This window comes from Etheostoma spectabile, chromosome 4, assembly GCF_008692095.1.
Source record: "Etheostoma spectabile isolate EspeVRDwgs_2016 chromosome 4, UIUC_Espe_1.0, whole genome shotgun sequence".
Classification (NCBI taxonomy): domain Eukaryota; kingdom Metazoa; phylum Chordata; class Actinopteri; order Perciformes; family Percidae; genus Etheostoma; species Etheostoma spectabile.
In genome coordinates this window covers 34,882,776-34,891,666 of record NC_045736.1, presented here as the reverse complement: position 1 = coordinate 34,891,666, position 8,891 = coordinate 34,882,776, and the positions used below count along the sequence as shown (strand labels likewise).

General features: G+C 44.1%; 1 long non-coding RNA gene across 1 annotated transcript in view; it reads right to left on the bottom strand.

Annotated features, from left to right (window-relative positions):
- Positions 1-3,428: 3,428 nt before the first annotated feature.
- LOC116687652 (uncharacterized) overlaps positions 3,429-8,891 on the bottom strand; it is a 28,026-nt gene continuing 22,563 nt past the window's right edge. The window contains exons 4-5 of the long non-coding RNA XR_004331604.1: positions 7,837-7,840; positions 3,429-3,439 (exon numbers count right to left, since the gene is read on the bottom strand). This is a non-coding gene — a long non-coding RNA (uncharacterized LOC116687652). The remainder of the gene's footprint in view (positions 3,440-7,836; positions 7,841-8,891) is intronic.

The following is an 8,891-nucleotide window of genomic DNA, read 5'->3' as shown; positions in this document are numbered from 1 at the left end:
TTTTCATTGTGTCACAGCAAAAAGTTGGTTTTTAATCATCCCTTAATGGATGCAAATCCGCTGCTGGGCTGGATATCCTAGTATTCCTTTTCTCTAAAATTGTTTTATGAATATAAACGCAGCCCCATTACACTTCTTTTTAATTATCTCCTCTCTTCATCCCCCTCTTCACGGGAAGACACCCTTGATCCCTACTTTTACAGACCAACGTCTATCCCACCCATTCTTTTCAAAGTCTTGGAAGTATGATAACAAACAGATTAACCACCATCTGTAATCTCAACCGTATCCTTTCTGCTATGCAATATGCTTCCTTGCAGGTCACAGTTGCACCACAGCCACGCTCAGGTTTTAATTACATCAAGCTGCTATTGATGAAAGCGTTACTTTGGCAACCTCTAAAATGATCGTTCCAAAGCACTTTGACTCTTTCAACCATCCTATTCGTATACGCAGACCATTAGTCCTTGGTTTCTCTCAGAATTGCCTTGCCTGGTTCACTAACTACTTTCTCCATGTGGGTGTCACAGGTTTAGGTAGGATGCTCCAAATCATGGTAGCAGCTGTCGCCATGGTCCCGCTACACGTCTGCGGTGCCATTTCATCTGCTACGCTCTTCGGTGCCCAGCTACGTCCTCTGTTCCTTGTACTGCCCGCCAGTGCCCTCTCATGCCATGAACTACTACAAAGAATGCTATCACAACTAACTATTTTTGTTATTTCCACTAACCCCAACCGCCCCGTCAGACACCGCCTACCAGAGCCTGGTCTGTCCGAGTTTCTACCCAAAAGGAAGTTTTTCCTCCGCCACTGTCCACGTTGCTTGCTCTGGAGGAAACTACTAGAACTGTTGGGGTCCTTGAAACTACTTGAGGTGGTCTAACTACCCATCGTTAAGTGTCCTTGAGATAACTCTTGTTATGATTGATACTATAAATAAAATTGAAATTGAAATGATGAACTAGTGATCCTTTTTAAGCAATAGCTTCCCAATCCTTCTTGTCTGACCAGCATCACTTAAATGGGTCAAAATTAGAATATGTGGCTACTTATGGATATGTAGTGTTTGGTTTAACAGTTCACCTCTCCCTTTAGCCCACATAAACCATCTCCATCTAAATTAGGTCTAGATGTGGCTTTCCATTCTGTATAGGGCCTCTTTTACGTATGGCCGCCAACGTGTCAGGTGAAAATAACTAGCACACCATTTCTATATTTGTGAGTATCCATTTATAAAAAGCTCAACCTTCCTCCTGACAAAATTGCCATCTTCTCTGTTTTCAGCTTCAGATGTGAATGAATCACAAAAAAAGTTAAAACTGACACACTTATCCCACTTGCTGCCTTTTAAGTACGCTGTCCGGTGTCTTGTCCATCACTGCAAGTGTAACTCTTCTTCTTCATCATTCATGCAGTTTTGCACACTGTCCATCTCATTGTTTGTCACATTCTCACCTGCACTTTTCATATTGTTTAATTTTTTTTTATTCTGTCTACACTAGACTCCATCTGGACAAACTGTACATAGACTCTGTCCTTCATCTAGTGTTTTTTACTTGACTTATTGTACTATTTTTGAGTTCCATACCTGCCATAACTGTTTTAATATACTACAGTGATAGTTCTGGACATTCTTTATTGTATTTTGTATGTTTACATTTAGCGTATTTAATATGTACCTTTATGTTTGTCTCACTCACATTCATGCTTTGTCGTGCCTAAGTCGCCGCGCAAATTATCTGCCCACTTTCTTAATATTGATCAAATAAAAACAAACACAAACCTAAGTTTTTCAATTAGAAATAATCCACAAAACAAAACGTAATCCAACCTTAAAGTAATACAGTGAAAAAATAAAAAGTTTGTGAAAAATTAAGACAAATGTAGACTGTGTCCTCAACTATCACTTGTCACAACATGTAACTTGCCACTTTCATGTGACTAAAATGAAGCCTGCTGCTATTTGAACCCAGATCTAATATAAAACCGTTAGCATACTGAAAAGAATAGATTGGAAAAATAAAAACAAATTATTAATAAAATATCAATCCATTTAAGTGCTGATTCATCCCTTAGCTAATTTTGCCCATCTTATTGGCAGTACTTGACCGCATAAATATAGTTAAATAAACAATGTGTGACTTTTGTGGAAAGCCATGATGTCTCTCTCATGTAGTCATCATGCGGTTATGGCTCAGTGTTAGAGTGGTTGCCTGCAATCGGAAGGTGGTGGTTTGATCCCCGCCCCTGCCAGTCCATTGTCGAAGTGTCCTTGGAAGAAACTGAACCCCGAGTTTACCCCCGTGCTGCGCATCGGAGTGAATGTGGTTGTGAATGTTCATCGATGATTATGGTGGCACATTGACGGCAGCCCCCGGCCGCAGTGTACTGAATGTGTTGAATGGTGAATTGTTTCCTTGATGTACACGCTTTTGAGCAGTTGTTAAGACTGGAAAAGCGCTATATAAACAGCACATTTCGTCATGAGTGGGCCAAATTCTCTGTGTCGGGCAAAGCAGAGAAAGGGGAGTAACCTTGGCCAATCTGGATTTTGTTGGTCATAAGGAGCAAGCATTCCAATCAGCCACCCATCTACAGCTTTCAATTTCTCAAAGGCAGAGCAGTATACCCAGGGCTCGGTTTTACACCTATCACCATTTCTCGCCACTGGGTGACCATGGACAGGCTGAGGAACGCATATTCAATGTTAAAAAAAACTCGTAAAGTGACATTTTTCATGCCATGGGACCTTTAATGTTGCATATGAGTGAGTTGTTATTTTTACAGTGTACTTGGAGCGGTGTTGATGATAAAGTCTGACAAGCGCAGTTAGAAAAGTGGCTGCGGTATCACTCTTCACCAGCGCAGGTGTATAGCGACCAGTCTCAGTACAGCCAACACATTATCAGGAATTCTTTTGGCCACAATAATTGTTTTAGTGAAAAATCCATATTGTTGAAAGTCCTAAGCGGAAAGGTATTTGAGATCGAGAGAATTGGGTGTTTAATAATTGATAGAAGGGGTAAACACAGACGTAGTAGTATTAGTAGTAGTAGTAAGGTAGTATAGTATTATTCATTTGAACTGGCTCTTCACAGCACCATTCTTACAAGAGAATTTGTTTGCTCCTCAGAGACAATTAAAGAGAGCCATTAGCTCTGACCAACATCATTTATTTGATGATTTAACTCTGTGAAAAGGAGGATGGCTACATTCTGTGGGAGGGGAATAACAGAATTTAAAATTAAAAGGTTGACAATGTTATTTGGCAAGTCATGTTGACTTAAAAGCCAACTACAGGAACAGGAAGGAGTTGGAAACCTATTTCCATCTCTTATCACACTAACTGACCCACCCATTGCTAATTTTAGGAATACAATTAATTCATGCAAAGGTTTGTTACTTAGACAATTTTTCACCAGACGCAGAACATCACTAACTTCTTTTAGGAAGGAAGGTTTTCAATATAGAGTGGACCTATTTCTGTCGTCTTCAAGAAAGCTGTCCTGGGAGCAGCTCTTTGGCAGCGCACATGTTGATAGATGAAAGTCAGTAAAATTGGATGCTCTGTCAAGCTGCAAAAAATCAGCAGTGTGATGACAACATAAAGAATGTTTACGTCTCCCATCCAGCTTTTAATTCAGTGATTTATTTAGCTTCCTGTACAAACCAGCACACTGTGTGTGTCTTTGTGGGCTTTAGTTGTATGGACAGTAATTGTGTTGTGAAAAGAGAGACTTTCCTCCTCCCCTTAGTGTTTCCCTTGCTGTCTGTACTTTTCTCCCAATGATTCTACTGACATTTTCTAATCTGTGGAAATATTCTATTAATCTCAGCCCACACAACAGATCTTTATCGTGTTTCATTTCTAGCAATTAGCTGACTGTGTGTCATACATTTGTTTAAAGCCCACCTACAATCTCTGTCCATCATGGTCCAGATAGCCCTGTATCATGCGTTTAGGAAACTTGATTATATGGACTCAAGCTCCTTTCTGATTATGACATGCATCTGTCTACCTTTTTCCATCAATCGTGGTTATTGGTCGTGTGTGTTCATTAGTCACAGGGAGAATCATAAAATGTCTCACAACACAGCCATTTAATGCCATTTATGTTTCATTTGTCATTGGGTGGAGCTATTTAAGGTGGTGCACAGGCAGCCCTAGCAGGGCTTAAAAGGCACCAAGCCGCCACAGCATCAATCCCAAAGGACTAAATAATTCATGTTGTTTGAGAGTCTGGTCACAGACGACAGGGGGTGAGAGGTGAGACGGCCGGCGGGAAAACGTCCTGTACGCTACTAACTGCTGATTTTTACATAGGTGTTTAATGACGATTTTGTCAAGAGATCCAAATGTCAGCCTGTAACTCTTCAGACCCAGAAACTTTATCATAATTGAGGTGGCATCCAAAAATGTTTCAGCTGGTTTCTGGAGAAATGTGTACAAAACACTTTATTATTCTACTAATATTTAGTATATTTTCATTAGTTTGGAATGGTGCGCCATACAACACGGCATAGGGGATCTGAACTATTCACATCGTTAGCATCTCCTTCTTCAATGGCTGTAACCATGTTCCATCCGTTTGTTGTCTTAACTGTATAGTGGGCCTGAGTTAATTATGAAAACATAATTTTTTATGCACACGCATTTAGAATATGCACTACATAGAGAAACACATCCAAATATTTCCAGGACACTACAAAGTGTTGCCACATGCTTCTTCTACTAACCTGCTCCGGCTTGCGGCTAATTCAGTTTATTGCTGCTGCTCAAATCCTGCACTTCTGTACTTACTTCTTGCTATTTTTGAGTACATAAGTGGATTCACACTGGCAAAGTGTGGCCTGTGTGTCTCTGGGGCTCAGCCAGCGCTGTTGCAAATCTGCTTTACCACACATCACTGCACATTGCAGGAGGGAGGATATGGACGAAGGCCTTAGCTACAAATCAAACACCAATTGGTGGTGTCTTTGTTCAAATTGCCCTCTGGTACAACAAAAACTAAATGATTTTGCTGCAAAAAAAGCCGAATCCAGCCTAGACATTGTTTGCTTATACTGTTTATTCAAGGACAGTTCTCAAGAGCTCTGTGTGTTCTCTGCATGTTTACCTTGTGACAGAGGTGCTGGGCATTTGATCTTGATTAACTGGAAAAGACAACAAACCACCAGAGCTACCAGCGAGCCACAGTCTACAGGCAGATGCCGGCGGGGCAGGTGGATGAGGGCCGTGTGTTGCTGGTGTTGTGTTGAAGTCTGTTTTCCCCTGTCGATATGTGTCTCTCCTTACCTTAACCAGTACCAAACTTTATTCCCATTCCAGCCTGTTGTCATCACAATGATTTTGGGATTGTTGGAACAGTGGAAGGCTAACCAAATGGAGTGTTGGTACAACTGTGTGTGTGTTTTATGATGGGTTAACTGGTAAGTAACATGTTCTTGGTTTCAGTGAAAGGGACAAACTTGAATTCAAAAGATGCATGTTGTATTTCCTGTTTAGATGCAACAACAGTTTTTGTTATTGTATTTATTAAAAAAAGCTAAGAGGTTGTTATTCACAAGCAATACATCCTGGTAAATGTAGGCACAGCTGCCATGCCTAATGAGCGGAGTCAACATTTACACATACTTGGGAATTTATTTCCTCAAAGACAACATATACCATAGTAACTGATTGAACGTCCTTTTTCTAATTTAAACATATCAAAATGATTTGTACCTAGTAACCAATCCTACTAAAAACAATTGCCCCAGGGCCTTTATGACTGTCCCCTTCAACAGGAGTATGATTACAGTTTAATATGTAACACCAAAATAAAAGACAAAAGATAATCAAATAACAGAACAAAACATATATCAATAAATGCATACATCAACATTATAGGTGGCAATTTTCACATTGACACCAACCCATGTAATGTTTGTCAGTGTGTAGGACATTTTCATCACTGGATTCTTTTTTATCTAGGGTTGTCAGAGTTTAAATTCAGATTTGTTGGATATTACAGATTTCCTTGTGAGCTGAATAAGTGAACTTTGCATTTTGAATCGTATTTGACATCCATTGTCTGAACTGAGATTGAAATCCCAATATGGCTGACAACATTGCATCTATCCCGTCGATCTCTCATGCAGTACCACTCTACTTGGGTAGAAAGCAACCAAATTTAAAATACAAGAACCAACATATACACCACATCGCCTAAGACATTCCCTAAACTTTTATGTAAGAAATTCAGGGCACATTATTTGCATTAAACCACTTTTATTTATTACAGTGAATTTAATAAGGACTGTATATACGTTGCGCTGCCATATTGGTGGCGGCGAAGTGTCAGGGGCCTCGACGGACCAGACCCGGGCGGCAGAGGCGGTCTCTGGGGACGTGGAACTTCACCTCTCTGTGGGGGAAGAGGCCGGAACTGTGCCTGAGGTGGAGCGCTACCTTTATACTGGTGGGCTTACCTCTACGCACAGTCTCGGTTCATTGGAACCGTACTCCTGTGTAGTGGTTGGACTCTGTCCTACTCCGGTTGCCCAGGTGTGAGAGCCCGGGCGAGTGTGGGATACTCACAAGCCCCCGGCTGTGAGCGCCGCTTGCGTTGGAGTTTACCCCGTGGAGCGAGAGGGTTGCCTCCCTACGCCTGCGGGTGTGGGGGGGAAAACTCTGACTGTTGTTTGTGCATATGCACCAACCAGGAGTTCAGAGTATTCTTCCTTCTTGGAGACCTTGAATGGAGTCCTGTATGGGGCTCCAGTAGGGGACTCCCATAGTTTCTGCTGGGGGACTTCAACGCACACATGGGCAATGATAGAGATCACTTGGAGAGGCGTGATTGGGAGGACGCCTCCCTGATCTGAATCAGAGTGGTTGTTTTGTTGACTTCTGTGCTAGTCATGGATTGTCCATAACAACACCATGTTCAACATAGGAGATGCTCATAAGTGTACGTGTACCAGAGCCCTAGGCCAAAGGTCAATGATCGATTTTATAATCGTTTCATCTGATCTGAGGCCGTATGTTTTGGACACTCGGTGAAGAGAGGGCGAGAGCTGTCCTGATCACCATCTGGTGTGAGTGGGCCAGGGGGTGGAGGACTCTGGACAGACCTGGTAACCCAAATGCTGTAGTGCGGGTAATTGGGAACGTCTGGAGGAGGCCCTGTCCGACGGACTTTCAACTCACACCTCTCGGAGCTTTTCGTGCATCGTTGTGGAAGCTGGGGCATTGAACCTGAATAGACATTTTCAAAGTTTCCATTGCTGAAGCTGCGCGGGGAGCTGTGGTCCTAAGGGTCTTGGTGCTTCAAGGGGCGGTAACCCCGAACACCCTGGTGGACACCGGGTGTCAGGGAACCCGTCCACCTGAAGGAGTCCTTCCGGGATATGTTTCCCAGGGACTCCGGACGCAGTTGCAAGGTACCGACGCCAAGGCTGCACCTCTCGTGACGAGAGCAAAGCAGCGGGTGTGGGAGAAGTTCGGAGAAAACATGGAGAAGGACTTTCGGTCGGCACCAAGGTGCTTCTGAAAACCGTTCACCACCTCAGGAGGGGAAGCGGGACTCATCCAAGCTGTATACAGTAAGGATGGGACTTTTTGACCTCAACTGGGAGGTAATAGAGCGGTGAAGGAGCACTTTGAGGAACTCCTAAATCCGCTGACACGTCCTCTGTGGTGGAGCAGAGCTGGAGGATGATGGGGGATTATTGTCAATTTCCCTGGTGGAGGTCCTGAGGTAGTCAACACTCCACACGGCAAAGCCCAGGGATTGATGAAATCCGTCCAGAAATGCTGAAGCTCTGGGTGTGAGGGGCTGTCTTGGTTAACACGCCTCTTTACATTGCGTAAGTCTGGGACAGTGCCTAAGGAGTGGCAGCCGGGTGGTGGTTCCCCTCTCAAAAGGGGGACCAGAGGGTTTGTGCCAATTGCAGGGGTATCACACTTCTCACCTCCCTGGTAAAGTCTACTCCAAGGTGCTGAAAGGAGGGTTCGGCCGATAGTCGAACCTCGATTGAAGAGGACAATGCGGATTCCGTCCTGGTCGTGAACAACGGATCAGATCTTTACTCTCGCAAGGATCCTGGAGGGAGCCTGGGAGTATGCCCAACCAGTCTACATGTGTTTTGGGGATCTGAGAAGGTGTATGACCGGGTCCCCCGGAGAACTGTGGAGGTGCGCGGGAGTATGGAGTGAGGGTGTCCCTTCTAGGGCCATCCAATCTCTGTATGACCAAAGCGAGAGCTGTGTTCGGGTTCTCGGCAATAATTCGACTCGTTCCCAGGTGAGGGTTGGCCTCCGCCAGGGCTCCGCTTTGTTACCAATCCTGTTTATATATTTATGGACAGATATCGAGGCGTAGTTGAGGCGGGGAGGGTTGCAGTTTGATGGGCTTAGGATCTCATCGTGCTTTTTGCAGATGATGTGGTCCTGATGGCGTCATCGGTCTGTGACCTCTCAGCACTCACTGATCGGTTTTGCAGCTGGTGTGAAGCAGCTGGGATGAGGACACACCTCAAATCTGAGGCCATGGTTCTCAGCAGAAATGCGATGAGTGCTTTCTTCAGGTGGATGTGAGTCCTACCCCAAGTGAAGGAGTTTAGTACCTTGGGTCTTGTTTCGCGAGTGAGGGGACATGGAGCCGGAGATTGGTCGGAGAATCGGAGCAGCTGGTGCGGTATTACATTCTGTTTATCGCACCGTTGTGACTAAAAAAGGGAGCTGAGCCAGAAGGCAAAGCTCTCGATCTCCGGCAATTTTTGTTCCTACCCTCACCTATGGTCATGAAGGCTGGGTCATGACCGAAAGAACGAGATCCAGGAACAAGCAGCCGAAATGGGTTTCCTCAGGAGGGTGGCTGGTGTCTCCCTTAGAGATAGGGTGAGAA